Genomic DNA, 15,869 nt, shown 5'->3' with positions numbered 1-15,869 from the left:
AAAAGTCCTAAGTGTTAACCCAGTTTGTAGTCACGCCGAGTTAACAGCACAAAGCTATCCATCATTCAGCACTAGGTTATCGCTAAATTGGCTATTTTGATCCGGGAGCAAGCAGGATGGCTGGGGTGGGAAATGGCAGTGTGCCACTGGCACAGTACCAGTGCTGCTACGAGAATGGAGTTAAGGTGCATTGTTGAGGCAATGTGGGATGAAGATTTATTCTGTATCAGGCCTGTACCTTATCTAAGCTCATCTGTTTAAGATCATAATCTTGGTTAAAAAGTTCAAATTTGAATTATGCTTGGATTCTTAAGAAATGGAAAGCAGATGTTAAAAACTTTTTTTTAATAAAAGAAATCGCATATATTTATGTACAAATATCCATTCAAATAGGATGGTCCATAAGCTCTTCGGAGGTTGTGCTTCGCTCAGCACTGTTAACTTCAACGTTACTTGAAGATATATAAGATTTATTACAGGTGTTCTGCAAGATGTCAATATAATAATGTATATAAAATCTTGTTTCTTTCATAAGGTCTTATAGGGTTGCATCAGAACAGAAGTTGGCCATTCAGGCCCTCGAGCCGGTTCCGCTATTCAATTAAATCATGGCCGATCGGTACCTCAACTCCATTTACCCACTTTTGCTTCATATCCTTTGGTAGTCTTACCTAACAAAAGCTATCGATCTCAGTCTTGAAAAGTTCAATTGACCCAGCCTTTTCGGGAAGATTTCTATTACCCTTTGTGCAAAAAAGTGCTTCCTGATTTGATTCCTGAATGGCCTTGTTCTAATTTTAAGTTTATGACCCCTTGTTCTGGATTCCCCCATCAGAGGAAATAGTTTCTCTCTATTTACCCTATCAAATCATTGTATCATTTTAAAGACCTCAATTAAATCACCTCTCAACCTTCTTAACTCAAGGGAATAAAAACCAAGTTTATGCAACTTCTCCTCATGATTTATCCCTTTAAGCTCTGGTATCATTCTGGTGTACCTTCTCCAAGGCCAATATATCCTTCCTGAACGATAGCAAAATACTGCAGATGTTGGCAATCCGAAATAACAACAGAAAATGCTGGAAAAACTCAGCAGGTCAGGCAACATCCGTGGAGAGAAATTTGAGTTGACGTTTCAGGTCGAACCCTTCTTCAAACCCTTGAAGAAGGGTTCGACCCGAAATGTCAACTCAAATTTCTCTCCACGGATGTTGCCTGACCTGCTGAGTTTTTCCAGCATTTTCTGTTGTTATATCCTTCCTGAAGTCCGGTGCCCAAAACTGAATGCAGTACTCCAGATGGGGGTCTGACCAAGCCTTTGTCAACTGATGCATAACTTGCTTCCCTTTGTATTCCAGACCCCTTGAGATAAAGCCTTTTTGATTATTTTATGTACCTGGACACCCAAATCCCTTTGCATCTCCAGAGCAACTAATCTCTCACCATTAAGAAAATAGTCTGATTTGTCTTTCTCAAATTCAAAGCGGATGACCTCGCACTTCATCACGCTGAACTCCATCTGCCATAGTTTTGCGCACTTACTTAGCCTGTCTATGTAAATTCCCACTCCCATCTGCCCAACTTACTGTGCCTGTTAACTTAGGCCACGATCTTACCTTTCAGTGCGAGTTGGGAGCGGGTCAGCTGACTTCCGGGTTCCGATCCCGTCTCCAACGACGCCCGACACACAGATGTAATTTTACATCAATTGGCCTTGTTAAGCCCACCCTCCGGGCTTGCCGGCCAATTAAGAGAAAGCCCGTGTCAAATGACATCAGTTGATGACGCGTCATCTGCCGGTTTTCTTAAAGGGGACACGCACATTCTTTTTTGACAGATGATTTTTCAGTGTTTGACAGCATTGAGGTGCTGCAAACACTGCCAATCACTGTACAAAGGTGAGCCCTTGCACTCAGGCTCTCCAGTGACTCTCTCCTTAGGATAAAACAGATGGCAGCTGCAGGTGAGGTTACAGAAGCGATCTGTCACTGGTGAGAGAAGTTCACTCAATCAGGTGGGACTACACGAACACTTCAAACCTTGTTACCTACAGAAAAGTCTAAATACATTAAAAATGATTTCCCCAACATTTTCTTACCTCTGAAACCCACTAGTGTACCATTGGATCCTTCACACCTGTCAAAATTGAAAAAAAGCCTCTTAACTGCCTGTTAACAACCTGTTAACAGGCAGTTAAGTGCCTATATTCCTCTTCACACCGCTAGGTGTCGGATCCCTGTGCAGATCAGGGACCCGACACTTGGGAAGATTGTATGGAGGCAGGTTGACAGCGGGTTCAGGACCCGCTGTCAATCTTTGCAATTTTGCCAGCGGTCCCGCCTCTAAACCCACCCCCTGAGCGCCAGCAACATTCCCCCCTTAGTGTCATCAACAAACTTGGATATACAACTCTCTATTCCTTCATCCAAGTTATTAATATTGCAAAGCTAAGGCCCCAGTACAGATGCCTAGGGAACACCACATCTGTTCAATCAAAGAATGTTCTCTTTATCTCTACTCTCTGTTTCCTACTTCCCAACCAATTACCAACAGGTCACCAGGTCCAATTCAGAGTGCTTTTGTTTTTGCTAATAATTTCTTGTGGGGAACCTTATCAAATACCTTTGGAAGTCCATATAGACAACATCCATTAACACTCACCTATCCACCATGTGAATGACCTCCTCAAACATGACATGACCAACCTTTCACAATTCCATGCTGACTCCCTTTGATCAACACATACTTGTCCCAAGTGCTCAGTCACTCTGACTGCGATTTTCTCGATCAATGCGGTTTGTGAGCGGGTCAGGTGGCTTCCGGGTTCCAGGCTCTCCAGTGACTCCCTCCTTAGGCTAGAACAGATGGCAGCTGCAGGTGAGGTTACAGAAGCGATCTGTCACTGGTGAGAGAGGTTCTCCCAATGAGGTGGGACTAGACATACAATTCAAAATGTGTTGCCTACAGAAAAGTCTAAATGCATTAAAAATTAATTTCCCAACATTCTCTTACCTCTGAAACTCACCCGTGCACCATTGGATCCTTCACACCACTTCTGCAGCTGTCATCAATACAGAAACATTACAGCAGACTCACAACACACCACACTTACCTGGCGCGGTGTCTAAATGTCAGGAAGCCCAAAGTAGAAGTGTCAAAATTGAAAAAGAGCCTGTTAACTGCCTGTTAACAACCTTTAACAGGCAGTTAAGTGGCTATAATCCCCTTCCCGCCGCTAGGTGTCGGGTCCATGTGCAAATCGGGGACCCGACACTTGGGAAGATTGATTGGAGGTGGCTTGATAGCGGGTTTCCTGCCCGCTGTCAATCTTTGCGATTTTGCCGGAGGTCCCGCCCCCTGAGCGCCGGCAAAATTCCGGCCTCTGTCTCTGATGCTAGATTCCAATAATTTCCCCACGATTTAGCACTCCAGAACTTAAGTAGAATTCTATGACCCATTTATTAGTTACGCTCTTAATATATTACAGAAATGGGTCATAGAATTCTACTTAATAAGTTCTGAAGATCTAAAAGTCATCAAATGTAGTGTACAGGGTTTAATATAACTAAAAGAAAGGCGGTATTTTGTTAAGTGCAGTGTATCACCAAGTCACATTTTTAGGTGTTTATAATAGAATTTAAAACGTGCTTCTAATTTGGTGACTTAAGATGGCAAATAAAGATAAGCTGCAGCATAAGAACATAAGAACATAAGAACATAAGCATATATCAAGAATTCAATTATAAGTATAAATCATGTGAAAATTGACTTTTTCAAAATAGACTAGTGAGTAAAAAAAATACATAATCTTTCTAAAGGAAAAGTGGGACACTGGTTCCCCATGGGTTGTCAATTTCAGGGATATAGTGTAGTGAACACAAGACACTCGTTAAACCAATGGGATGTGCACATCCTTTTTGCCTTTGAATTAGAAAGAAAATGGGTCAGAGAAATGCACAGGCATACCTGGGAAACACAACGCCTGCAGTCTATCTGCTCCGCTTCTCGGTCATGGTTTCCTGTTTCTGAGGATATTAAACTCCATAACTGGTGCCCGAGAGTAACAGGGTGTTAAAGCGACTGTAAGCGTGGGAATGTAAGTGTTACTTCACAAAGTTTTAAAACTGTGAAGAGGCTAAGAATATTCAATAAAGGCATTTTAGGTACAGAAGATGAAATGGCACGTAGTACTGTACAAGGCAATTAGGTCATATTTGCTTAACACAGTCCTGTCCATAATGGGAATACACTAAGATTCTATTATAAGATATTAATTTCATCTGCATTTGGAGAGAAGCTAAAGGACACCCCCCCACCACCACCTCCAACCCCCCCCGCCCCCAATTACTTCTTGTAATGCAGATAATATATCAACACAACAGCATGCCTGGTAATACGATGCATCTAAGAGCAGATTTACACTCTCCAGTGCTAGACAGGAGCACTGCATCACTCAGACCTGCAGTTGTATGCTGACTGTTGGAGATCAGGGCCTCCTGAATGCCTATAGAGATTAGACCTGGACAGCCTTGGAGGGACTCAAATGTCCCCCCTAAAAAATGCCTACCGTGTCTTTGGTCTGTCTTTGGTACCCCCATGGACTCTCGGGTTGATGGGGGCTTGGGGGCAGGTCAGGGTGTTATATTTTCACCCAACTCCTGGAAAGCCTTGAAAATATGGTACAATGTAAAAGGGGCAGAGACGTGTTGAGCCAGGCCTCTGCATTTTTTTCTGGCCTTTGCCCCATGGGAAATGGCACTCCCTGGGGATAAGGGTCAGGAAACTTATCCCTCTGGTTTAAAGATTCATAAGTTTTTGTAAAGGTTCATAATTGTTCTCTTTACTTTTAGGAGATTATTATTTGATTGCATATAGAGTTCTGTGAAACAAGACATCCCTGCAATGGTGGATTTAGATGCTTCATTGTCACTGTCCTATAAATCACAATCGTTAACAAAGACCTAGCACCTCATAGCAGTTGCTGAGGTGGTAAATCAGTGTGATTTTGTTAAATTAACACTGAATAGCTTAAGTTACTGCCAGTGAAGTTTCTGTATGAGAATGAGGACAATAAGCACGGTGGCATAGTGGTTAGCACTGTTGCCTCACAGCGCCAGAGACCCGGGTTCGAATCCGGCCTCGGGCGACTGTCTGTGTGGAGTTTGCACATTCTCCCCGTGTTTGCGTGGGTTTTCTCCGGGTGCTCCGGTTTCCTCCCACAGTCCAAAGATGTGCGGGTTAGGTTGATTGGCTATGATAAATTGACCCTTAGTGTTAGGGGGATTAAATACGTGGGGTTACAGGGATAGGGTGGGATATGTGTTGGTGTAGGGGTTACGGGGATCGGGTGGGATATGTGTCGGTGCAGGCTCGATGGGCCAAATTGGCCTCTATCTGCACTGTGGGGTTTCTGTGATTCTGTGAATAACCGTACCTACAGTTCACACACATATAACCCCATGCAGGGTAATTCCTTCAAAGTTCTTATGCCTGGCCTTATTTTAAATTATTTGGATACTATGCCCCGGCCTCACAGATTTACTCAATTAAAACTCTGACTTTATAAGTTCGATGCTTCACTGATGAATGGATCCTGTGTTCTGAATTATATGTTGCTGTGTTATATAATTACATTTAAAATATAAACCCACTCACCTCTGAATCAGAAGTTGTGGGTTCAAGTTTCACTCCAGGGACATGAGCACACAAAGCTAGGCTGACACTCCAGTGCAGTGCTGAGGGAGTGCGGCACTGTCGGAGGTGCCGTCTTTCGGATGAGATGTTAAACCGAGGCCCCGTCTGCTCTCTCAGGTGGACGTAAAAGATCCCATGGCACTATTTCGAAGAAGAGCAGGGGAGTTTTCCCCGGTGTCCTGACCAATATTTATCCCTCAACAGTGGTTATTTACAACAGTGACTCCACTTCAAAAAGTACTTCATTGGCTGTAAAGCACTTTGAGACGTCCGGTGGTTGTGAAAGGTGCTATATAAATGCAAGTCTTTCTTTTCTTTCTCAACTAACATAACAAAAACAGATTATCTGGTCATTATTACATTGCTGTTTGTGGGAGCTTGCTGTGCACAAATTGGCTGCCACGTTTCCCACATTACAACAGTGCTTCATTGGCTGTGGAGCACTTTGAGATGTCCGGTGGTCGTGAAAGGCTCTATATAAATGTAAGTCTTTCTTTATTTGCCACAGAGAGATGTTACTGCCACTTCACCCTGCAAGTTGTGTGTGGGGTGACATTGAGGCTGCCTTGTATTCTAAAGCTGCTCTTTTTCATTTAGAAATATGGGTTAATACACGGAACAGCTATTAATTGAGTCAAAGTTTTTGGAAGCACTACAATGCAAACAAGCTGGCTGCAGTTATTTATTTCCCAGAATGTATTGCACAAAGGGTAGGTTTTGGTGTCCAGCAGGGGATATGAAAACTAGAAGGTCACTCTCAGATTTCACATCAGCCCATTGCAAAGCGCAAAGCCACTTGGAAGATGGTTCTGTTTACGAGTAAATGAATTTTTTTTTTCCAAAAAGGAGAACGCTCCTATTTATTAGTTTGTATTTCACAACTGGAATCTGACTCGGTGAATCTGGACTCGGTGCTGGTGTTGATATTTTGCCAACAAATGTATAAATAAATGAAACAGAAGTGCAGCTTTTCTCCTTCTGCTTTAAACAGACCTTGACTGCAGAACAGAAGGTCAGTAATGCTGGGCTGCTTGGGGTGTACCTGCTGTGAGGTGGGACGTGTGGGCTGTATTCAGAAGTCCAGAACCATTATCCCTACTGACGAAAAGTTGATAACATATTGCCCTGCCAACAACTGCAAAAATGCCATCAGAAGTAGCACTGAATAATTAATATAATACTGCCCCCAGAAAAGAATCGGAAGACTGGGGGCTCAATTTTAACTCAGCCGTCAGGCGGGCTTTGAGGCGTGTGGGGGGTTAAAATCGCAAAACCTGGGGGTCGGGACCCCCCCGCCTGGTTCCCGACACCTAGCCATTTTAACCCAGGCGTGTCTGATGGTCCCGAATCAGTCCCGCCTGCAACAGGCGGGACTGGTCTTTAGGGCCCTTAAACAGCACTAATTGGCCTTTATAATCCCATTTTAACAGACCCTTGCCTGTTTAACCCTTTTCCCACGTAAAACACGCCTGGTGGGGATCATGCCTGTGAAACCTGGCGTGAGCACTATTGGCTTTCTGACTATCAGCTGCAGGTCAACCATTAAAGAGGAGATTTGATCAGTCATCATTTGCAGGTGGCAGGACTTTGTTGTCTCAGGCCTGGGGCAACTTTTACCAGGCTTAACCACACCTGTGGAAGGTTGGAGCCTCACACACTTCTCCAGTGTGACCTCCTGCGAAACCCCTCTCGCCACCCTCACTGAGCACTTCTTCAACTGAGGCATCTACCAGAAGTATGGGAGGCCTTTTTTTCCTTCCCTTCTTGGCATTATAGGACCTCCAGCACCAGGCGTGGCAGCAGCAGAACCAGGAACAACAGCAGCACCAGCAACGGCAGCAGCAGCAGGAGCGACAGGCTGCTGCTCACCCACCTGAGGCAGCACAGGCCAGAAGGGGCCAGCGCATGGAAGCCCATCGGCGCAAGAGTTAACCCCCAAACAGGGTCTACAGACACAGGGTCAGCTACCTCAACATGACTGAGCAGCAGTGCCAAAGACACTTTCGTGACAGGTAGTGACTGACATCTGCGCAATGATACAGCAAGACCTGCTGCCCAGAGGACCAGGTGGACACTCCTTACCAGTGGCCATCAAAGTCACCACCGCACTCAACCTTTTTGCCTCCGGCTCATTCCAGGGATGATCAGCAGACATCAGCGGCATCTCCCAGTCGGCCGCACACACTTGCATCACGCAGGTAACCGATGCCCTCTTTGCCCTCGCGCACAATCACATCCATTTCACCAGGGATCGCGCAAATGTGACGGCGCGAGCGGTTGGATTAGCTCATCTGGCAGAGTTTCCAAGGGTGCAGGGCATCATTGACGACACACATGTGGCCCTTAGGGCAACCCATCACAATCCAGGTATTTTTGTCAACCGCAAGGGCTTCCACTCCCTTAACGTTCAGCTGGTGTGTGACCACAAGAAAGAGATTTTGCATGTTTGTGCCAAGTACCCTGGCAGTTGCCATGACTCTTTCATACTGCACCACTCTAGTGTGCCTCCGCTATTCAGTCCACCAGACCAACTTCATGGATGGCTACTTGGAGACAAGGGCTATCCTCTGAGGACTTGGCTAATGACGCCGTTGAGGAGGCCAGCCAATGAAGCTGAGGAGCGCTACAACTCCAGCCACATTTCCACCAGATCCATAATCGAGCAAACCATCGGCTTGCTGAAGAAGCGCTTCAGATGTCTGGATAGATCAGGTGGAGCCCTACAGTACTCAGCAGCCAGGGTCTCCAGAATCGTCGTGGTTTGCTGTGCACTTCACAACATGGCACAGCGTCGTGGCTTGCAGATTCCTGAGGACCAAGTGGCTCCTCACATACCCTCCTCAGATGATGATGATGAGGAGGAGGAGGAGGGCGAAAACGAGCATCCTGCAGAGGCCCATCAACCAGCGGCAGCATTACGCGAGAACATTGCTGCCCAGGATGCAAGGAACGCACTCATCCTGGCCAGATTTGCTTAGCCTAGTAAATCAAACTTACCTGAGCATCGACAATGACCAAACCCTGTGGATTCCAAGCTATTTGACCAGCATCCTGACAACTGCAAGTAATCCTAAGCCCTCAATGTGAAAGCCCCATTCGCGAAATGACACACGCCAGAACTGCAGCAGTTGCCATCAGAATTTTTATGCAAAACAAACAACTGATGGCATTTTTACAAAATACACATTTCACCCAAGTGACTACCCTTGTGACTATTTGTGCTTTATTTTCCTCTTACACGTGCTCCTACGTAGTGGTTCCCCTGTGGCTTCAGCAGATGTGGAGGCCCCTTGCTCACTTTCCTGCTGCTCCTGTCTCGACACTTTGGCGGGCGTCCTCTGGGGTGGTGAGCTTGTGAGGACTCGTCAGCAGTCTGCGGCTGTGCAGGAGTTGAGACGTCTATCTCAGTTGGGTGTGGACTCTGGCGGGGCTCTGACCGAGGGCTCTGCAGTGGCATGGAAGTGTGAGCGCTTGGAGAGGAGCCCCCACTTCTTTGAGGTCTGCCACCAACCTCCGTCTCATGGGTCAGGCCCCCCTCAGTGCCTGCAAGTGGCTTGAGAGCACCTTGCTGCACATCAGGGAGGCCATGGGGACCCGTATCTGCAATGGCAGACCTACTCAGAAGGACTTCCATGAAGGTCTGGTTTCTCTGTTCAATAGATGCCCATCGCTCCTCAAGAGATGTCATTCTATTCTGAACACTCACCATGTTTTCCATACCCTGGCAACTAACCTCCTCCATGGCCATAGCCCTCCTCTCCTCTACCATAGCCCTCCTCTCCTCTACCGTAGCCATCCTCTCCTCTACCGTAGCCAGCCTTACCACGGAGGCAGCAATCATTTCCACGTAGGTAGCCATCCTTTCTGTGTTGATGCGTTCATGCGCCACTGACTCCACAAAGGCTCTGCTCATGTTCACTATAGACTCCTCCATTCACTCCACACTCGCAGCGACCCTGGAGACAAAACCTGCCAGAGACTCCTGCATCTGTGCATGGAGTTCTATCACCTCTGATCTTACGGATGGACCCAGAGCCAGAGGGTCGACATGCAGCTGAGCCGAGCTGGCAGAGTCCTGCACCCTCCGACGAGGACTCTCCACTGCTGTCCCTGTCTCCACAATCTGCTGATGCTCACTTGTGAGCTGTGATACACCAGGTGACAACTCTACTCTATGTCCCGAAGGTCCCACCGAGGTGTGAGTGTCTGCGCTGGTGCTGGGTGCGCTTATTTCTGCTGACGCTGCACCCTCAAAGGTTGCAGATTCCTCTGAGGAGTCTGGCATCCCAGGCTCTTCCTCCTGCACACTGAGGACGGGGGCTCTTGATGGTCCTGTGGGGGAGTCAAGGAAAAAGTTAGAGATGTGATGCCAAGGTTACATGCACATTGCATTTTGCAGATGATCATAAGTCCATATGATGTAGCTTCAGAATCATTATCAGCGACTCATGCAATGCCAATGAGAGAGATGGAAAACTATTCTGTCACCAGCTTGCGGGGGTGCACCTGTCTGTCCTTCCCCAACTTCTGCATCTCTGTCAGCCCGACAATCTCCAGGATGGCTTCCTCCCAGGGGGTGAGCTGGGCTAATGAGGGTGGCCCTCCTCCTGCCCTGGCTCGCTCTCTCCTGTTGTGAGCTCTCTTCGCCTGCAATGAGGGAGACAAGTGGAGGTTGAGTGAGAATGAAGGAGTGAGTGTAGAGATTGCATAGCATATATACTTAGAAGGAGACAAAGATGGAGTGAGGTTGCAAGACCAGGGGCCCTCCCTGTGTGTTGTCAGTTGTGTTCAAAGCATCAGAGTGAGAGGGAGTGTGAGGGCTGCATGGTCGAATAGTTAGGTGAATGTGAGCATAGAGAGAGAGGGAATGGCTAAGGTTGCATGGATGTGAGTGTCAAGTGGGATGTGGAGGAAGAGATTGCTAAAGCTGAGTGCTGGTGAGGAAAGGCAATGGGGATCAGATTGAGGGTGATGGAAACTTCATTCTTACTTTTCCAGTACGATGAAGGTCATGGAATCTTTTCCTGCACTGCATCCAGGTGCACCGTGTGAGCCCCAAGGTGTTGACTTCCCCAGCCACCTGTAGCCACACAGCCTTGGTCTGACTGGGAGACCTCTTCCTCCCTGAAGAAGGGAACAGGACCTCCCTGTGGGCCCTAGCACCATCCAGCAATGCCTGGAGTGAAGCCTCATCAAATTTTGGGGCAGCTCTTGCCCTCCCGCTGGCCATTGCTCCTGCAGGCTCCCGTGCCATCTTAATGGTAAAGTTTGGAAGCCTGCAGAAGGTGCAAGGCTTGCTGTGGACCTTAAAAGCAGCAGCAATGATGACATCATATTCTGCGACATTCTGACTGGAAATACTCAATTGCAAAGGGTTCCCACACGTTGGAAATCAATTGGCCAATTGAGTTAAAATTGCATCAATCTCACAGACCCATTTAGATTCATGTGGGAAACACTAAATTCGGGGAACCCGACAATTCCCCGCACCTGAGTTAAAATTGACCCCTGGGTCTCCTCACGTAGACTGGTTTAAAATTATACTGATTTGAATGAGCTGCCGTCTTTCCTTAGTCACGAGGGGGGGAATAACGCAAGTAAATTATAGTTTCTAACATTAGTAAAAGCGTTTAATGATGACCCAATCATAAAACATTATACCATTTAAGTCTTTGAACCTCCCTAAACATCTCTGCCTCTCTACCTCTCCCTCCTCCTTTAAGACGCTCCTTAAAACCGATCTCTTTCATCAGTCCTAATATCTCCTTTTGTTTGATAACGCTCCTGTGAAGCGCTTTGAGACATTTTACTATGTTAAAGGCACTATATAAATACAAGTTATTGTTGTTGTTGACTGTATACTGAAGATTTTACAGCATTGCACGAGTTTTGCTTTTTTTTTTGACGTTTTGAAGTTGTGAACTTTCTTAAAATTAGAACAGAGAGTAAAAACAAGTAACGGTTGCGGCGATAAAATAGCCAGTTCACATAACTGTTAGGTTTATCCCATTGTGCCATTTTCTAAGCAAACTGAAATGGAAGTGGTTCACAGCTGAATGGAAGTGATGGAATTGCTCTGGTTGCCCATAGCAACATTACTACCTGCAAAGTTCACATTCAAAAAACGTAGTGCAATCAAGTAAGGACTTAAAATAGACTAATTGAAAAGTAATGTTACAGGAGAACCAAAAAGTAGAATTATAATAATGCAACATAGTGACACATCTATAATGACCACAGTGGGAGACTCACTTTAAGAGCATTGTGGGCTTTCCTAATGTAGGTGTAAGTCAGAATTATTAATTGAGGTGACCTGGACATTTTGAAGATCAAACTGAGCACAGAATGAGTCACAATGCTGGTTGGGGTCTTTGAGGGGGGAAAAAACTCAAGCTGAGATCATTTGAAAATAAGTTTGAACTGTTGTATACTCTTTTGTATGAACTATGAGCTGGATTTGTGTAGTGTTTTCTTTTGTATGAACTGTTAGGCAGAGCTCTGTTGTGCCCTTTTTATATAAAGTGTGGTGGAGAGCTCGATCTATGCCTGAAGATTACCTTCCCTACACCTCCACTAACCTACATATTGCTTTGGTTATTATAAGTAGGCCAAGGTGTTAAAGATTGAAAGTTCAGTCAAGATCTCCACTGTGATAGTAATATGATTGGATTTGGGTAGAGTGATTCACATATATTTCATAAATTCTCAAGTCCCTCATAATAACATTGATATATTACAACCCCGCATTCCTTACAAGATTCCCTTAATAAAAAATGGTGTGATATATAAAAGAAGATCCCTCTGTATCATCCCATAATAAAATCACAATATCACCAGCCCTAATCAGTAAATTTGCTGTATTACAGCAAATGGTGAACCATTGTTGTGTTCTGATCGCAGCAGGACTGCGATAAAGATCAGAAAGTGCTCTCCAGGTTACCAGCTACCTGTGAGCAATGCCACAGGAGATCTGCTAGGAATTATACAAAGAATAACACACTTCAGTGTGTGTTCCAAGACAACGTACCTCTGTGTCTCAGTGGGAGGTTCTCGCGATTTGTGATGTCATCTCATGCCTTCGATGTATTGTTACCAAATACCACATTTCGGACAATGGGTTGTCCTGTACATCAAAGGACACTTTCTTGGCATCCATTCACTGGCGCCCATTTTTCTGTATGCGTCCCAAACTTTATGGAATGGATTTGCTGCACAGGTTTATGAAGCACATTCTCACCAGGTGTCAGTATAAATGGAGCAAGTGTCAGCCATGGCTGAATGGTAGCACTCTCGTCTCTGAGTTAGAAGGTTGTGGGTTCAAGTCCCACTCCAGAGACTTGAGCAGAAAAATCCATGCTGGCACTCCAGTGCAGTGCTGAGGAAGTGCTACGCTGTTGGAGGTACCGTCTTTCGGACGAGACGTTAAACCGAGGCCCTGTCTGCTCTCTCAGGTGGACATAAAAGATCCCATGGCACTCTTTTGAAGAAGAGCAGGAGAGTTCTCCCTAGTGTCCTGGCCAATATTTGTCTCTCAATCAACACCACAAAGAACAGAATACGGTATCTGGTCATTATCACATTGCTGTTTGTGGGAGCTTGATGTGCGCAAATTGGCTGCCGCGTTTCCTACATTACAACAGAGACTGACCTTCGAAAGTATTTCATTGGCTGTAAAGCACTTTGGGACGTCCTGAGGTTGTGAAAGGTGCTATATAAATGCAAGTCTTTTCTTTTTCAAATTCGACAGCATCAGGAGCGAACACATGCAGAACTGTTGTTTGAAGTGCTTCCGAATAGTATAAAATGCACCATGAGCCTGCTAGTATTGGGGACCTATAATAAAGCACACAGTTGCAGCAGAGACCCACCTGGGTTAATGAATCTCCCGGCTATGACATTTAAAAAAAATCCTTTCAACTAGGAAGTTTTAGGAAGTCACTTATTAAGCCACTTCTTGTCTCACCTGTACTGAATACATACAACAGTAATTATGTTAATTAGAGCAGGTTGGCTAGATTGATAGTTCAAGGTCATGCACAACACATTGCAACAAAGCTATATAAAAAAGAAAACGCTGAATACAGCATTCGCACAAAAGCAAGTGTCTCTAGGTAATGTCAGTTTTGACTTCCAATCATTATTTGTTTCTCACAGAAATTTTACTTTTCCATTGGGGTTAATTAACGGAGCCCATTTAATTTGTTTCTTTTATAAGATGCTTATTACATTGGGAAGACTTCAAACTGTCAGCAAAAATCACTGCATTTACTGAAAAATACACAAGGTCTATGTAAAGCAAACCTTACGACAACAACTTGCATTTATACAGGGCCTTTGATGTAGAAACACCTCTTACAGCGCTTTACCAAGGTATAGAATAGAAATAATACTAACGGGCAGGGTTGATACAAAAAACAGAAGTCTTCAATTGTCTGGAAAGACAAATTTCCAACGAACTTTTCCTTTCTATGCGATTAATTGCTGTAACTGCACTTATTTCATTTGCAACCTTGTTATTCAAATCATTAAGGTATACCTGCATCTTTAATTTACCACAAGTCTGTGTCCCTCTGCACTTTCAGTCATAAGGTCTATATTCAAGGCTGGTTTTGAGCTGTTGGTCAACTTTCACTAGATTTCTAGGTTTGGCGTCCATGCAAATCTCTGAATATTACTGATGACCTTTTATGATCTTAACACTGGTGTCTGCAGCTGTGAACTCATGCTTTTTGCGATGGCTATCAGCAAACTAATGATTCAACCAAATAAACTGCACAGAGGAATAATCCCAGAGATACATCATCAGCATCTGCTGTTTCTGGATGGCATATTCTCACTTACACATAACATTATAATAACAGGTGGTTACAAAAGAGGCAGACCTTGAGATAAGCATCAGAAACCCAGCAGTGACAATTTGTACTGGCGCTTGCTGTGCGAACAGTCAGTATCTCCAAGGGAGTTTAGACCTAATCAGAGATGGGTTTCTAAAGCCTTCTTGTGAAAAGCAGAATCAACTATATTATACTAAAAGCTACAGCATTGTTTGTTTACCTTTCAGGTAATTGAATCTATTGACCAACTGAGCACCAAAAAATATTTTTTTGTTTGAATTCACTTCTTCCCATTCTCTCTCTCAGTCCTCCTCCCCACGAACCCTCTAAATATTTTATCTCTCCCCATTAGAATCAGCACTTCACCTTCGCTCCTCCTCTCAGGAATTCATCATGTTGAAATCTATGTCCCACACCAATCATCTGAAACACCAGTCTGCTTGTACCTGAAGATGCCTGCTTGCAAACAATGCATCCTATCGAGTGGTAGAAAATGTTTTGCACCATAAGGCCATGAGTTAGAAACTTGGGCAAGAAATTTCAGTGGACTAGCTCCGAGATCAAAGCTTGAGTAATGTACAATAAACTATGGCAATTTGCTTTTGTTAGGAGGACAACTTCACAGTTTGTTTGGAAGCATTAACTATTGCAATTAATTGAAGTTTCATTTAACGTGCCTATTTTATGGCACTCTGTAGGTGGATGCTTTCGAAGTAGAAAGAAGCTCTGCTTGCTGGTTGGCAAATAATTGAACGCCTTACTCTAAAATCTAAGGATACATCCAATAATCAGACTGTTAGAAACCAGAGAGGCAGAGAAAGACACATAAAGATATTGAGCAGGGACTGAGTGGATTTGAACCTCACTGAGCATATTGAGATCATGGTTTCCTTTCTCTGTTGGCTGTCATGGTTAGGCAGACTCAATTCCATTCCTAGTGGGCACAAAATGGACATCTAATATTGAGCCATTGATATATTTGGCCTGGCAATAGTTAATGCAGCACCAAGAGCAGAGATCACCTGTCTCCTCCCCTTCCCCCAACATCGCAGAGGGAAAAATAAGAAATGTATTGAGAATGTCAGGGAATTGCAGTTAAATCAGAAAATATTAGCCTATAAGTAAACAAACAAACAAACTGCATGAGAGAATGAGAAATAGGTAACAGTGGGAAGTGAATAAGGAAACCTATACAGGCAATGATTGGGAATTTTCCGTGGGTAAATTTTGTCACAAACTAAGGGCCAGAAATTCGGGTCTCCACGGGTGAGTACGCACGGGGTACTCACCCGTAGGCCCAATGGAAGTGCCGGTTGCCTGCATGCACTGCGCATGCGTGGG

The 15,869-nt window shown here is 44.8% G+C and overlaps 1 protein-coding gene across 1 annotated transcript in view; it reads left to right on the top strand.

Moving 5' to 3' along the window:
* Positions 1-15,869, top strand: part of LOC147102691 (protein shisa-6-like) — a 631,586-nt gene that overhangs the window by 60,577 nt on the left and 555,140 nt on the right. The window lies entirely within an intron of this gene.

Source organism: Somniosus microcephalus, chromosome 21 (genome assembly GCF_052327205.1).
Source record: "Somniosus microcephalus isolate GS21.2 chromosome 21, FLI_Smic_1.0, whole genome shotgun sequence".
NCBI classification, from domain to species: domain Eukaryota; kingdom Metazoa; phylum Chordata; class Chondrichthyes; order Squaliformes; family Somniosidae; genus Somniosus; species Somniosus microcephalus.
The sequence above is the reverse complement of the archived record's forward strand: the minus strand, read 5'-3'. Positions and strand labels throughout refer to the sequence as shown.